This window comes from Strigops habroptila, chromosome 1, assembly GCF_004027225.2.
Source record: "Strigops habroptila isolate Jane chromosome 1, bStrHab1.2.pri, whole genome shotgun sequence".
In the NCBI taxonomy this organism is placed as follows: Eukaryota; Metazoa; Chordata; class Aves; order Psittaciformes; family Psittacidae; genus Strigops; species Strigops habroptila.
This window is the reverse complement of record NC_044277.2, coordinates 23210669-23228252: the sequence shown is the minus strand read 5'-3', so window position 1 is coordinate 23228252 and position 17584 is coordinate 23210669.

The window sequence follows — 17584 nt, the reverse complement described above, 5'->3', positions numbered from 1 at the left end:
CTTTCTGAAGTTTTCAAGGGTCTGAAATGGAAATAATCTGTGGCCAGATGTAAACGAGATGAGGGATGGAGATACAGCAGAGAGGAGGTGTGAGGATGAATTCACGAATCATTGTTTGTGATGTCCATGCCAGCTTTCAAGGAAATCTTGTATCCCAGCCTTCGCAGACACAGGCTGTGTTTGAACTGTCGGGGTCCCGCCTGTCATGGGGCATGGCTGGTGGGGAATGCAATGGGAAAGACACTCACTTCTCAGGGGCAGACTGTCAGGCAACGGAATAACATGGGCACCTTCCATGACAAGCCACTTCTGTTGGGCCACCCTGTGCCCACCACCTTCAAGGGTCACCTAATGCTTCTCCTCATGACCTGCAGCAGAGTTTGGGCTTGCGTGGGTCTTGCAAGCCCCAAGCAATCTCTGCCCCCTTACCTTGGGCAGCAGCACCAGCTCCCAGCTCTTCCCCAAGGCTATGTGCATGCAATTCTGGAGTCTCAAATGAGACACTGTCCTCCCCATCCTCCTACTACCTCCCACCAAGGTGGGACCCCAAATCCATGTCCTACACTTGTGCCCCTCACTACTCCTAAAAGGTAGGAGCACATCTTCTCATCACCATCCTCACTTCTCACCTTCTGACTACTATACTTCTTGCTTAAGCTTCTGAACTCAACCTATCCTTCTCCACCTGATACTTAAATACCTGCAAAGGTCTAGGCAGCAGCACCAGCTCTGGACTCTGTCAAGGCACCAGCTTTCACTGGAGATAAAAGGCACTTGCCCCACAGCATCTGTAAGAGCCTGTATCAGAGCCAGCAGCATCCTTTGCCCCTAGCTTTAGATATGCTGCTCTGAAGCGCTTTGGGTCAGTTAGGGACCAGTTTGAGACACCCTGCTTCCCAGCAACCTATTTTTAAGTCTTTCGAAGATAAATATATTCCCAGATGTACATAGTTTTTACAATACCTGCATTTTTGCTTTACCCTATACCCTTTTCCTACTATCCCAAAAGATTGAAAGTTGACTGCTACTGTCCTGGGAAAACAGAAGCTGACTGCAGACCAGTTAGAACCCAGTTTTATTTTTCTTCCGAGCCATCCGCAAAAAAGCATTGAGTTTTGCATGGCTGCAAGAGTACCAGAAAAACAGTATCAGATGCATAAAGATCTCAAACACCCCTCTTGCACACACATAGGCACACACATACACACCCAGAGCAGAGACCGGGCGGAACAATAAAAAGCTCTGTAGAAATATTTGTTTTCAACTAGAAGCTATAGCTCAGCTCTGCACTGACTTACAGGAAGGTTGCCTGTGCTGCCTCTCTGCAGGGGCCTGTGAAACGTTGCCTGTAGCAGCCAAGCAGGCTGATAAAACCCTGGCAGCTCCTGCAGGGTTGGAAGGACACAGCACAGAGCTTCTCGCAGCCCGCCAGCACCACCGCTCCGTATTGACATTGGCAGGGCTGCATGGGTCCGTCAGAGGGAAACTGATGACATCATGCAGCCTTCATCCTTCCAGGGTGACCCACATCAAAGGCAATTTAATCACTGCCCAGAGGAATGGACATTCTGTAACACACAATGAATCACGTTCTGAAGTCCTTGGAGGTCAGACACAGCTCCTGGCAAACCCAGAGGAGGAAGGTGATGTGGGTGACAGCCCTTTACAGCAGATCCCAGAGAAACTGTAACTTTGGTGATGAACTAGCCCCCTCAAAGGTTTACCCCTTGCATAATGTAATGGCTGGCTAATGTGGGGTTATCAGTAGCTCTGATACACACATCATGGTTATCCAAAGTGTTAACACAGCTCAGGAAGGAAAATCTTATCGTAAATATTCTTGGTCAAAAATTATTAAGACAGTTAAATCAGTCAAAGATCCAGGTTGTCTGATTTAGCTGAGCACAGCTTGGTACCACAACAATGCTCTAGGCTGCCTTTCTAGTCTTATGAATCCAGGTCTTCTGAGCAAAATCATGATCCTTCAGACATGCTTTCACCAGCAGCCATTGTTCCCTTGCTCTCCTTGCTTCAGCAGTACTGTGCACTAGAAAGGGATGATGAAGGATTGCTAAGACAAGACCTTGAAGGCTGTATGCTACAGTCAGTGAATATCTACACTGTTTATCAGCATCTTGCAGCAAGCTCACTTAGCAAGGCCAGAAGATTTGGCCTAGTGGCTTTAAAACAGGTAAGGAAACCAAAAACTTTGGCCAGATATAGCCATAAAAGCTCACGACTTTTTCATGTTTTTGTTAATAAAGAACATGTGTTTGAAAAGGTTATCTAGTACTGATGAAGTTAAAGGTTGCCTAACCCCTGCTCTAGAAGAATTGTATAATGTTTAATTGTATCTCAAGGCTAACTTGAAGTTATACACAGCCATTTAAAGACTGTTCATTGTTGACCACTTTTACACATATCAATTTTTACTAAAATGTTTACACACACACACTGTCATGTATACCTATACTAATAATGTATTATTTATGATTGGATAACAAAAAAACTACAAATTAAAATGTTATGAGACTCCCTTGTCTGTCTGGATCTTTAAAGTATTAATTAAAACAACCTGCAAAATCTCCAAAATATGCAGGGAAATATAGTATCCCTAAAGTTGAGTCTTATTACTCACTCCTAAGCCTGTTCAGAAAACCAGGAGTCTAATTCATGCGAAACATGAAGGTCGTCAAATTTCAGTTCTCTGTAGAATGAAATCAAAATACAACCTTCTCCATGAAAGTTGCCATGAGAAAACAGACTCACAAGACATCTGGTGGCCCCACAGAGTGACCTGGACTCTCTAGTTTGGCTGAGGGACTTGAATCTGAGCCTCTGGTATCCCAAGCTCTCTCCAAGGAAAGGTGAAATTCCTTCTGGATGTGAGAAACTTACTCAGCAGCTTCATTTAGGTACTGCTGTGTTTTAGCAAAATGTTCCACAATGATATTTTTTGATGACTCTGTGATTGTGTGAAGCATTTCACATTAAAAGCCTTGTTCAGCTGGTTCAGCAAATGCTTTATTCTGGTTAGTTCTTTAGATGAACTCATTGGAGTCATGCCTTTTCTGTCCATGGGTACCTCTACCTCCACTGCAGTACATCTCTGGGAGGAAAGATCATAAACACAGGAGAGACACAATGAGAGTTTCTGAATGTCTGAAATAAACTGAATGTGTGTGGGAATCTCTTAGGATCTAGGTGGATCTGCCTGCCAGCGCATCTAACCCTCTCAAGTCCAGCCTCTGTAAGGCCAAGGACATGGTTCATGGCCATGTACTGCCACTGTGGGCCTCCAAGCCCCACCAGCTGAAGGCATTCTGGATTCTCAGCATCTGACAAAATGTAATCTTGCAGGTACTTCAATATATTGAACATAGTAAAGAGCAGGACATTTGTGAACAGCTGCTTGGGGGACACAGGTGAGTGGAGACTTTGGTTTTTGGGGTTTTTTCATGAGTATATTGCAGCTGCTGGCAGGTCTCTGTTCACAATTGACAAAAGAGCAGAGGAAAACAGAGATTGTTGCTTACAGAGGGGAGGAGGTGTGTGTCTGCATCTGTAAGTGGTTGGGAATCCAGAGATTATTCACCACAGCTGCAAGCTTCATCATGGGCAACTTCAGCAGGAAGAGTTATCCTACTTGCCAAAAAGATCATCTCAGAGTGTTTAGTTGTCCCTTGCTGTACTGAGCAAAGCAGAAATGTCATAATTTCTTTGATCAACGGTTCAAAGGAGTACTTGAAATGCTGAGGTTGTTCGCAAACTCATTTTCAGCTGAACCTAAAGAAGGTAAGGGCAGAGTTTGTTCAGAACTGATAGTTACCATGTAGTGATTCACTCTCCTAAAAAGCTTCCAGACAGAAAAGTGACGATTTTCTCTAAAAACCTGCCAAGTCACAGCTCCTCTAAGTCAAGTGAGAGAGCTGTCATCTGCATAAACCTCTTTGGAAGTCCTTCTGTGTGTGAAGAGGGTTTTTTTCTGGTGTGAATCTGACCAAATCAGAGCATTGCAACTGTTCAGCAGACTCACTCAAATTCCTCTGGCCATCTTGAAGGCAAAGCTGTTGGTTTGAGAGGAGCTAGGGACAGATTTCCCATTGACATCACTTTCCCGGCTGTGAGAGGAAACCACAATGTCTTTATTGTTCAGGTGTTTAATGCAGTCTGAGCAGTCAGTAATAAAAAATAATGACTCTGTGTATGTATTGCAGACCAAAATCCAGTGATATGCAATTCTGCGCAGTCCTCAGGCTCCCTCCATGTGCTGCTGTCAAAGTCATGCACCTCTGCTGTGTAATTCTAAAATATGCCTTTTTTCTATGAACTATAATTGCCTGTGTCTTTTCCTGAAGATGGTGAGAAGATTTCTCCTATTTACTGCAGGGTTCACCTCTCTAAGGACCTCCACAGAAAGTGAACATTACGAAACAAGAATCCAGGATTATGCTACCTCCAGGGACTCCAAATCACACCTACCTGCCACCTTCACTGAAATACCTTCTCAGAGCTCATGTCTTTTACTGCCACTGCTAGTGGGAATCCCTCCAGCCTTTCTTCTTTGCTGTGTGATTTAGCCAGCTTTTTTAGAAAGGCAGGTTTGCAAAAAGAGGTACTTCTGAGGGCATGCCCACACTCCTGGTTAGACCTAGACCCAGTCCTAAGGCTTGCAGACAGGACTATCCATATTGCGTGATTTGGTCTACTGTGGGACTGGCCCCACAGTGTATCTATCACTGACCCAGCTGGCCATGCGCTAGACAATGACCAGCACTGTGCCAGGAATCCCTCTGCAGTCCTGGAAAACCACCTCAGCTCCCTTTTGGAGATCCACTGAATACGATGTATGATCACTTTTTGACACAGTAAGTAGGATTTAATTACCTCAGCACTGGTGTTTAAGGCTATTTGAGATGCCCAGCCAGTCTCACCTGGCCCTGAGCAGCTGGAGAGCACAATCTCCCATAAACCCTCTCCCCATCAACCACCAGCAGATGTCTTGGTGTGTCAGGACTTCTCAAATGGCACTAGACACCTGCGGCTGAGAAACTGCACTGAGCTGGTTGGTGCCTTCACTAGGAGACTCCCAAGGCGGGGTTAGATCACACATCTAAATGCTTAAATAGAGACTTGTGGTTTAAGGCTGGGCTACTCACTTTCTAAAAGGGTTTGGAAGCGATTTTGTTGTCTGACTTAATTTGTAAATACAGAAAGTAGCGAGTGCATTGGCTTATGTATGTGAATGCATATTTTGTTCTCTGCATGTGTGTCTGTCAGTGAGTGTGTGTGTACTGGTCCCAGCACAGATGGCACTCAACAAGCATCAAAAGCAGGTGGAGATAGTGCAGGTCTGGTTTGGCTCAAGATCTAGATCTTAATTCCTTCGAAGTCAGGAGGTGTCGGGATCTGAGATTTTGCAGCAGACAGAGCCCTGCAAACCTCACCTTTACCTGCTCCCTTCTGCTGCCTCCCACCGTGGAGCAGCAGACAAAGGCAGGCAAAGACAACTTTGCCAACTGGGCACAACCATGCATGAGGGGAAAATTCCTCTCTGGTCCCTGCAGTGGACTTCGTATATATGCTGGTGCAAGAGGTCTACTTACCTCAATCTATGCTTACTCAGCTCCAAGTGTAATTAATTGACATAAAATTATCCAGCCATTTTTCAAATCCCGATCCATTGTTTGCGTCAGTGACCTCCTGTACTACCAAATTCCACAGGTTGACTACATACTGTGTGAAGTAATATTTTTATCCATTTACTAGCCATTAATTTCTGGCCTTTGGGAAATCTGAAATATGTACGATCATGTGAAGGATTTTGAGTCATTCATACTTGAGTGTTTTGTGAAACACATTTGCTCGTTTAACTAACTCCCAAGCTCATTTGGCCCTGACTTGAGCACCATGCAAGACAAATCAGCCCAGAAAGCAAGAGGAATAGCAAGAAGCAAGCTGCCAGCTGTTAGATGAGCAAATGGGGAGCTACAGAGATTCCCGGAGCCAAATTCTTATCTTATTTATGCTCGCATAAATCTAAAGTAACTGCATTGAATTATTCTGGATTTACCCTTCTGTAAAAGAGATCAGAACCTGACACTTGCTTTGGAAACTTTCTTCCTTCAATTTCCATTCTTCCTAGAAATAGAATGAGACACCATTGTGCCACAGCTTTTTCAAATATTTCTTTACAGAAAAGGATCAAATAACCAACAGTTCGCAGGGGAAAAAAAAAAAAATCTCTTGCAAAACTTTCAATAATCAAAATAAATCTCACAGTTTTACAAATCCAGAGGTTGCAATGCCAGGAGACCTAGCCAGAATTAAAGTTTTAAGTGTCCTTTGTTTCTTTGGCCCCTACAGCTATAAAGTCCAGTTGTGGGTCTCAGTTGATCCTAGCCGTGGAGCTGCATTTGATCAGTGGGAAACACAGAGAGCAGGAACCGAGATGTTGCAGATGAAAGGGAAAGAGTGGCAGGCAGGTTTGAATGTGCACTATAAATTCAAATGCTCACTTGTTTTTCACTTTTTCCCCTCTTCTCATTGTCCCTTACAATCATATCACAAGGCTGCTGAGAGAGAGAGAACTGAAACTCAAATGTTGCAACAGAAACACAGAGCAGGCTGTACAGCTGAGTTATGTAATTACATGTTGTTACAAACCAGACTGTCCTGAAAAGAGTATAACTGCTTCCCTCACTTCTAGTAAAGCCCCCAGCTCCATTTTTCTAACACATACTCTTTTATTGCCAAGGCATTTTACACAGGACATGCCTGACTTGCAAAAGTAGTCCTGAAAAGTTTCTTAAATGATTACCTTGCAAAACATTCTGGGACGTTTAATTGAAATGGCATCACCCTGTTTTAAAACATCGTAGTGTTAAATAAACTTGACCTGTAGCACCAAAGCACTCATTTTTCTCCAGCTGCGTCATACCCTTGAAATGCATATGTACGTATATAACACCCTGACTTCTCCAGCTGAAAGACAAACGCAAGGCCCCAGTTAAAAATATCGACGTCCCCACCTTTCCTCTTGCCACAGAGACTAATGGAGGAAGAGACTCTAAGAAAGAAGTGGCTTGATCTTAATTACCCATGGAAAATGAGACTGAATGAGAGGTATTTTAGGCATACACTCGTGCTGTGAGTCCAGTTCCCAGTTCTGCAGTTACAGAGCTCGCCTGGCTGTCAGCTCTGCACCGGGGAGAGGGAGGGCAGGAGTGGGGCAGAGGGGTCACGCTGAGAGCATCCCTGTGCGCCAGGGCCATGGGCAGCATGGGAGAAGTCTCCTGGCAAGACACCAGGCAAGCCAGAAGCACTCACCATCGGACAGCCAACATGCGCGTGGCCTCCACCTCGCCCGGCCCCTGACTGGGGCTGCAGAGGTCTTGAGATGCCTGCAAAGAGCCCTGTTGCAGCTATCAAAAAGCTTGGTAGGGCAGCGTCTCTTATCCCTTCCCCCTCTCCAGACGCTGCCAGCCATCCCTGCTTTGGGTGCACTTTTCTGAGGTCAGAATTAAAGAAGAGGAAGGTGCAGCTCAGCGCAGCTACCCAAATCACATAACTGTGCTGTGAGGACCAATAAAACTATTAGCTGCTGGCATCAAGCCAAGAATCCATTAATGACAGACTGGTATCTCTCCAGGAATGTAAAATGTTCTACTAAATAAACATTAAAAGCAGGAAGCATTCAACTTCTGTCACTAGGTAAAACTCCACTGTGATTCTATCCCAGGGAGGGATAGCCAGAGGTGAGCAAGAATATTTTGCTTCACTGATAAAAAAACTACTTAGTACCAGGAGGAGCTGGTGAGATGTGTTTTATAGTGCCTTACAAAGTGTGATGAATGAAGAGTGATGCTTTCATGGGATCAACACACTGATGATACGAAGAGAAAGGAAGGCAGTGGTCTGTGCAGGCAAAAGGCTCCATCATGCAGGATGATACTCAGAAATAAGCTCATTAAGTTTTCTACCTTTCTCTGGGTGTATAAGCAGAACCGAGAATGAATGAAAGTAGAAAGTTTGCTAAAAGCCTGTTAGGTTGGTTTTTCTTTTTTTCATCTGAGGATCACTGCAGTGTGCTTGCAATGTTACACGTGGGGATCACGATGAACAAAATATACAAGTTAACGTTCCCTTTCTCCAGCACATGAAATGTCCAATACCAGGTGGCCCATGGGATTTCACACAGAAACTGGAGCCTGTGGTGGCAATACCAAGTGCAGTCTTAGCACTGGCCAGGGGAGACCCAGTCCCAGGAGTCCCACCAGGTGCTTCATACCCTGCACAGCTCTGTCTCCAGAGAGCCCACAGAGCAGAGCTTCCCTTGCCCTGCAGCCTGGGAAACAAGCTGTCCGTTTGACAACTGGTATCGCAAATGCAGCCTCTTCTATCCAGGTCTGCCCAGAGAAGGGACCCCTTTGGTGATTTCAGAGCCCAAAACTCTTAGATTCTCAGCCCTGATCTGAAACTACTCCTGAATCCTTGACAAAGCTTCTCGGGTCTCTGGTTCCCATCCTCTGTAGAACAAACATCTTCGAAATCATCTTTTACACCAGTCAGGGTCTTGGTCTTCCCATGCAAACCTGAAATTAGAGACTGCACAGAAACTGGTCTGAGGTTGAAGCAGGTGGATGTGGTCTCACCAACAGGCTGTGTATTAAAGTCACCTGCTGCACACTGACATCCAGCCTCCAAAGCCAGTCTGAGGAGCATGCTTAAGACACAAGAATGCAGAAGGAGCCACTCTGCAAGGGGGGAATGCAGCCTGCCATCCCCAAAGGCAGTTTGCTACTGCAAGCGGTGAGGGTAGCAGCTGCTGTTTGAACAGAGGTCAAGGAGCAGTGGCTTGGGAGGCTATTTGTAAGGGGACAGCAGGGAAAGGACTCAGTGAGGGAGAAGCACAAAGACTAGATAGTCCTCTGGCTATTGAGGTGGGACCATCCAGAGCTACAAGATGCAGACCATTTTGGTGCATTTTGGTCTAGAGGCAGGGGTTAGTTAGCTGAATGCTGACATTCAGTGCTTGAAATTTTACTCCCCCATTTGCTCTCTGCTGGATTTTACACAGGATGCTCATCTGCATGAACATGTACCAGTTGGCTTGACTACAGCTACATGCAGGAAGAAAATGGTTTTGAGCCAGATCCTCAGCTGCAGTAAATCAAGCAGCTGTGGACTCAAGCCAACAGAGACCATGCGTGAGATCTCCCAGTTTCTCCTCTCAAACTGTTATATTAAACTAAACACAAGATTCAGAAGCTCCCTATCTTTGCCTTGCTTTTGCACTCTGACATTTTGTCTGACTTCACGTGCCAGGATGAATACAAGAAAGGTGATTACACGAGAGTTGCATCCAAATTGTCAATGACTCATCCGCTCAGAAAACTACCCCTGTAAAGGAAATACAGGGATTGTTTTCACCTCTCACTCTTTTAGGAAAGCAGCAGCATAATCCATGCGGTCTTGCATGGATATCATCTCTGGAAGATCTTTGTAATTCTATCCCCAGTGTGCAAGATCTAAGAGCCTGCCCTGTAGGTACGAGGGATCTGGGCAGCCCTGCCCAGGGGCCATTTCTCTTGAAGAGGTGCTGCTACCCCACAGGGCACTGCTCACATGGAATCACCTAATGCTGGGATGAGAAAGCCAAGACACAGCAGTCCCTCTCTTTCTGAAGCTTCTGCAGGACACCGCTGCTCTCCATGTCACCTCAAACCACCTGAAGGCTGCTGCCAGTGGTAGTCTTTGCAGAGCTTGGTGGACTCTGTGGGGTGTTGGTAGGAGGTGTGTTGTTGCTGCCCTTTCCACGTGCACACCGGAGTGGAAGGGGCTGCTATATAACCGATTCCAGCAACACAAAAGGATCCCCTGGCACCATGGGCACCTTCCACTGGTCAGCAAGCCAAATAACAAGGTGTTTTTCAATAAGCATCCACAAGTGCCAAGTAGCCTTTGCAGCATTGGAAGTCTCATACCTGGGAATCAGAAAGGAGCCATGAGTGCTTCAGCCCACAACCACAGCCACCCAGTGAGGGCACCCCCCTCACCTGCTGAGCCCAGAAGGTCACCCCACACTCCAGCCCTTTGGGACTGGTTAAACTGGCTTTTATGCCCTTTTGAGAGCTTCTCTGGTAGGATGCACGAAAAACACCACCTATAAGTGGCTCACAGACAGCATCAGACCCCTTGGCTCAGATTCCTTCTGGACTCCTCCTTCAGTGAGGAAAGTGTTGTAGATGAAAAAGAAAAAGATCTTGGTTTTCTCCCCCAACAGCTTACAAATGCTACAGAAGCATGTATTGGCCTGGACTTCCTAAATCCATAGAGATAATTCCTGCATACAGCCCATTTAACAAATAGATGAGCAATGGCTGTGGCATCTGAAGGTGATGGGTGGCTTGCTGCTCTGCAGCACTCAGGGGAAACTCTTTGGTTTTCACATTTGGGCCAAACTGTTACTTTTGTGTGACCTTTCAAAATCAGAGGAACTTTCTGTGAAATACACAGGCAGCCAAATATTTAGGTCTGCAGAGTTACTGTGGGCCATTATTTACTTATCACAAACACATAGCTCAGGAGAGACAGAGCTGTCCAAATTTTGGCTTGCATGTCAACTCTTCACCTTAATGTACTTTATCTATCATTAAAAAGCAATACTGTTTTTCTCCAAGAGCTTAGTCAGAGGCCATTTTTGGTAGGAATAGCTATCCAGCTCCATCATTCTAAGGTATTGAGCAGGGCTTTCCTACAGCATCTACATGCCCTAATTCCACATAGTTCTCTCCCTGTAAAAGCAGCAATTCTTTCTGTCACCACACCACTGAGCACTATTGCACCATAAGGGTTATTGAAATCAAAGCTTGTTTGCTCACTGGGTCAGTAACAGCACATTTTCTCCATGCACAACACTTACTTCCCCACCCAACACAGATGACATTAACCCCCCATAGAGGGCCATGGAAAGACTTGCCACCAATTGAGCCTAGCACAGGCCTTCAGACAAGACTTGTCTGCTGGCCCTCACCACAACCATGTGTTTCACCCCCCAGGAACCTCCTCCAGGTGAATGGTTTCATGCTTGGTCCTAAAAGGTTAAAATTGTTTAAGATGTCTTAACTTCCTTAACACCAAGGAACAAATCTAACGCCAGTTGTTGCTGGTTCATTTTTGGGATGCCTGATGTTCTGAGCATCAGAGCTTCTAAAAACCAATTACCTTTTAAAGTGTACTTCAAGCTGGGAACTCAGAAGCAGAAGACCCTAAAATTGCTTTTGTTCCTGGCCTCAGTTACTCAGGGTTGTGCATAGCTGCAAGCACTCAGAGTTAACCCTTTGCTGTGTAGTATACTTTGGACAGCTTCTAGAAGCCATTTTATTCACAGTGTCACTTCACTGCCATGTGAGTGTTAGATGCATTCACCACACTTTTGAACAAGGATTGCTCTTCCTCAGCAGTTGCTTTCCTCACTTTCAAGCAGATGCTGTTTGCAGAGCTCAGACCTGCTTCGTTGTTCTGGCACATGAGCCATCATCTTCACATGGAACATCTGCCATCTCAGAGAAGTGACATTCTCACTTCCTTCCAGCTTCTCCTCACTCTGAATGGGCAGCAGAGGTATCCGCTGTAAGGCCAGGAGAGGGACATGGCAATGAGCTCTTTGAACTCCCTCCACTGGAGCAAGAGACTCTCACAGTGACTAGACACAATGGAGAGCCGCAACCGCTCACCCCCAGCTACCCCTGGGCCCCCATGGAGACCCTGCAGGCATTGCCCAGTGGCGAGTCTGAGCCAAAACCTGGAGCAGAGTGTTCATTAATGACGAATGCTGTGCCTTTTCTGCTCACTCGGCATTCATGAACAGCTCCGTCCCTCACACACCTCTGAACACCATCACTGCTCTTGCGTTCTGATTTCAAATATCCAGAACTGGGGCTGTGCTGCTGAGCCACTGCTGCTCACATAAGTGACATTACATCTCTCCTCCCGGCACAAATAACAGCAAGTCCAAAGCTTGAGAATTCTGCAGTTTCCTTTCTACCTGCTCTTTTTCATATTTGTTTAAACTTTACATTTATATATATTTATATACATTTAAAAAATTTGTTATTTTTAATAAAATTAACGTTTTAAAATCCAATGGGTTTGCTGCCCATGGCACCTAAACTTTGCCATACTTGTGCACAAAGGGGACCAGAATGTAACTGTGCTGAATCTGTTCCAAATTGCAACATGTATTGACAGAAAACGTGTTGCAATTTCCACGCTCTCCATGCAGGACAATGTCTGTCTTTGTTTTGTTGTTTTCATGCCTTATTGCAATGTGAAAAACCTTTTAGAAATATTCAGTATAAATACAGCATTTGCCACATCGAGATACATCACAGGCTATCTGCAAGAGGGAAATACCGAGCTGCTCCAGAGGTCTCCGCCGCAGGATCCACCTATGCTTGCCCTCAGGTCACATACATATTTCTCTGCTTCCCACAGCCTTCTAGGAGGAATCTCTTTGAATCTGTGAAAACAAGGGATGGGTTGCACCATGTAAGCTGTGTCAGGTTAGGTCAAGAAGGAGCCATCAGCACACTTGGGAAAAGCCAGTGTGTGGCCGAGCATGGTGCCGGGTGGCTCAGCTGTGCCAGGAAGGTGGGTGCCCAGCATGGGAAGGCACCGTCCCTGCTCCCGTGGCCACCATCACTTCCTGGAGAGCCCCACAGTGCACCAGGGACCAGCTCATTTACCTGCACCTAGTTCCTGCGGTGCTGAGACCATGGGGTCTCAGAGCATCCCCGCTGCCCCAGCAGCTCCTGCTGCAGAGGGGAACAGCCACCAATTTTGCAAAGAATGAAAAACCCAACACCAGTCTGGGATGAGGAGGGTTGCCGTGTGCCGGAAAATGTCACTTTGTTTATAAAAAATAACTTCAAGTTTTTAGAGCTTTGTCTTTTCTTATTTTGCTTGGTGCTTGGTATTGAAAAAATGGAGAAGGCAGAGATGAAAAGCCACAGAAAGTGGTATTTTACCTCCATCCTTGGAAAAGCTTCTTTAATATCAACGACAATTTTTTTCACAGATATTTTTCCCAAATAAAAATCCCTTTTATTGTCCTTAGAAATCTGCCTTTTCCAATGGGAGGAAAGAGTTTTGCAGCATGAAAATTGTAGCCAGAAAAAATGAGAAAACAAAAAAAAGGCAATGGGGAAAACGTTTTTTTTGCACAGTAGAGACAGCCTCCACCTTCACTATCAGCATTTTGCCAGGTTAGTCATGGTTGGGGGGTGGATTGATCTAACAGAATTTCAAGGGTGCAGTTCTCCTGAAGAAAATGCAATTTTTTGTAGCTGTGACAGTGATGAGAGATGGGATCTGGGCATAGGAAGGGGTGACTAATGTAGACAAAGCCACAGCTGGGAGAGGGAGAGGAAGGAGGAACAAGCTGATCTCTAAGGGAGCTGAGGGACTGTGCTCTGAGAAACCACAACATCCAGACTGGTAAGTGGCTGCACAAGTTCTTGAAAGTAAAATTAAGTGCAAAAGAAACAGTCTGCAAAAGAAAAGAGGAAAAAGTGTGAGAGGGGAGTGTTGTTAGCCTGAGCAAAGGAGAAGGATGGTTATTTACTAGCTGTGCTTGGCTGGGATGGAGCAGGGCGATGTCAGAGCCTGGATGGGTGCAGGAGAGCAGAGACTGTGATCAGCAGGCAGGGAACGCAGCATTGAAAACGATGGATCACTCCAGGGCAATAGCCTATATTTGCTTCATTATTTAAAAGTAGGCTGAGGCAGGTAATTACTCATGAATCTGACCACAAGGTATTTAGCAGTTGAACCACAGAAGAAACTGCACGCACAGGCTACCTCTGCCTGGCAGGAGGCATAAGTTGATGATTAATACAGCTGAAGTCATTTACAGCTCACCTCTCCATGGGCCCATTTTCCGTAAGGAATAGGTCTGTCACATACAGCTCAGCTCCTGTCAGCTTAGGGATGCTGTGAAATGATGCCCACACCTTGCAAGGTCATACAGGAGCCAGGCGGAACAGCAGCCCCCCACCCAAAGACACCAATCACTCCCGTCCCACCACTCATTGTGTCCAAGCAAGGCTGAACAAGAGGGTGGGTGCTGCAGCCTTGGGGATCCCATGAGTCAGGGGCTGGTGCCTGGAAGAAGTGCTGCACCCTGAGGCAGTATGGGCTTCGTTTCCCCTGGGGATGGGAAAGGAGAAAGCATGGCCATGCCAGGCCAAAGTCACAACCCTGCAAAGTGATGCAGCCTGTTTGCATATACTGGCTTCTCAACATATACTTGGGGGTGCAGATCTCAGCAATAACTTCCTTTTCAGATGTACTTTGCCTGTTGTGACAACAGGAGGCTTAGTTTTGAACAACACTATGAAAACAGTGAGATAGATGGAAGTATTAGCTGATACTCAATACCAGGAATGACCTGTCTTTCGTGCCCTCTCACTGTTCTGGTAGAAGCCTACCAGAATGCAGGACACATGTTTTCCAACTCAATAGCAGGTATACAGCTGGAGAAATGTGTTTCCCTGAATTATGGCCATATGCTATATATCCCACTTCAACATATCATATCATGTTCCATCTGCACAGAATTTGACACTGCATAAAACAATCTGCTTTGAATTTGAATGCATATACTTCCTCGCACAAAACAAAACCCTCTCGCTAAGCTATGAGTCTAAATGCCCTGGAGTCTCTGGTGAAACTTGTGCCACAAGCAGAAAAGATCTGAACCAAAGTTATAGGAGGAGAAGACATCACTACTGGGCTGTGTCATCTGAAGTAAACTCCATCTTTGCACCAAGGAGCTTGTCCTTGATTGCTAAGAATGGGCAGAGCAGAACCCGGAGCAAGAAATATAAGCAGACATGCTAGGACCACCAAGCTGTACAAAGCATGATATGTATGAGTACATCATTTGGGCTTTCTCTAAGCTGCCATAGCCCTTACACATCTTTAATGGTGAAAACAGTGAAATAGCTAGACAGCAGATGTCTCAGCAATTTCTAATACTATAGCACTGAGAAGTATAGAAAAATACAGAAAATTTTCATGCATGTTGAAGACAGCTTCTCCTTGCACAGGACAATTGCTATGACAAGTCAATCAGGGAACACAGGGTGTTTCTTGTGGTTTTTCAAGAAAATGTGAATGCTTTCAAATTGTTTGCCACACTTCTAATGGCGCCAGGGTGATCCCATCTGCCTCACCCCCTCAGGCATTCACTCTCTTCTAAGGCCCATTCCTCCTTAGAAAGAAATGTGAAGTCAGAAATACTTGTGAATTCCTTAAATTGTGAACACTCTTTCTTCTTTATTTCCTCTTTCTCTCTCAAAAACTTTCTTTCAGACTTGCTATAGCTGCTTTTTGTTTGATGGCTCTGCTGCCTGTTTCATCAGTGATGAATTTGCTTGCACTGCTGCCCAGCAGACCAGCCTTTGGCAGAGGTACATCCCAGGTTAAACAGGTTTTTAGACTCTAGTCTAAAAGAACAAAAGGAAACAGCAACTGACCGATAGTGAAGGGTCAGTATAACCTCAACACTATTAATGAGAAGAATCTGCTCATAGGGTATTGACAAAAAGGGACAGGAGTACATTTTACAGAATTCCAGTTCTGGATGGTGATAGTAATTTATTTCACTCTAAATTAACAGAATAAAGCAACTAACATTTGGAAGCCTGTGTCATATTGGATGCTGATCTTCTCCACTAGTGAAAGACATATGTGAAGGGGCTGATTACCAGGTACGCTGTATTCAGTTCACTAAATACATGGGCCTGAAGACAAATCCCAGAAACACTTTCCCTCAGGTTTGCAAGGTTTCTGGTTCAAGAAGGAGCAGAGCTTTCTATTGCTTTCATCTAGTTGATCACAATAAGGACAAAACTCTCCAGAAATCCTCATCTGAATCAAAATGAAAAGTAAATGATAAACAGAACAGCAATGCCAGATTAAAACTCTTGAGGACACAAAACCCAGTCTTTGAAAAGTATTTGGGAATCAGCTGCAGGACACAGCAGTGCTGGCTGCAGAATATCTGCTGAGAAGTGGAGATAACTGGTTTTAGGCAGATTGAGGTTTGGGACTTTACTGGCCAACATCAGCATCTACAGGAGATCATGCCTGGTGAATTCACAGAAGCCCATCAAAACTGCACATTGTTGTCATGCCATGAGCCATTGTCTGGTTTATGATGTCAACAAGAGACTCTCATCCAGCACAGGACTGCACCGGAGTGGGAGCAAACAAAGGGTCTCTCTCATTCTGAAGCATTCAGCTGGCTGTATTAAACTGAATGCCTTACATAAAGTTATGGGAGACATTTATTCCACTCTGCTCAGACTAATGACATCCCAGCAGGACTACTGCTCAGTTTAGGTGCCACAAAAGGCATTGCAGTAAATCCGCCTTTTCTCATTTTAAGAGCAAAATTCAGGCTTGCATTTCTCAAGGAAGTTAATTGCAGATGAGTGCATAACAGTTTTCAGGAGTACCATGGCATTTTAGGAGTACCATGGCAATTCTCCTTGGTCTCAGGCAGTTTGTGATGAAAAGAACTCAGGCGCTGTGTGCACTTCATGCAGAGTCCCTGGGAGGTCCACTCCTTCCTCTTTTGATAGCAAAGAACCAAGTAAGGCTCATCCTGGTAGACATATTTGAAAATATTTCTCGGATCATGGAGAGAAAGAAAGCAGAGAAGGACTGGTCTGTGGACCATGAGCTGTCCAGTCTTACCTACATCTCTGTCACGCCCAGATATATTTACTTCCCAGGCCTTGTTAGTCAGTCTATGATCAGCAGACCACCAATGGTCCAGAAGACACCAGAAAATAATCTGCAAAAATATAACCCCTAAAACTGGATGCAGATCTTTGCCTGAGCCTTCATCAATCCAATGCACTATGGAGTATTTCTGTCATTTAATAACCCAGTTGTCACATTCTGGAATATCCTGGGCAACAGTATCATTTATTATGTCATATTCATAATTCATTCCAGTTTCTTTATTGCAGAACCATTAATCTAGCCAGATTTACATTTTATGCTTGAGGTTATCCTTCCTCAGGTGTAATATTTTGCACTTGTTGCTATTACATTTCACTGTACTTAAGTCAAGCTGCTCCTTTAATGTAGCAAGATCATTTGGAAACCCATTTTCTTAAGTGCTTGAGTTACATTTCACTCTTATCAAAGCAGAACATTCGACTAGTTGGATATGATTTGTTCTGGATAAATTCACACTGGATGTACTTGAATTTTCTGCAGTAGTTCTCAAAGTATTTGAGATATCTGAGACAGGTTGGCTGATCTGTAATTTTTGGTTACTCATTTCTTCTGTGTGTTCTTAAATACGCTTGTTAATATTTCATAAATCACTGTGGTTAGTTCTTTAATTATATCAGAGCAAATGTCCCCAGGACTTCCTGCTCTGAGTACATGCACCTTATTCAAATATTCCTTCTTTTCTGCGGCCTGCATTGCAGTTCCCTTGCTAGCTCTGTGTTCAGCCTCTCACATCAGGTGTCCTCTCCTTGCAAAGAAGCTGTTTTAC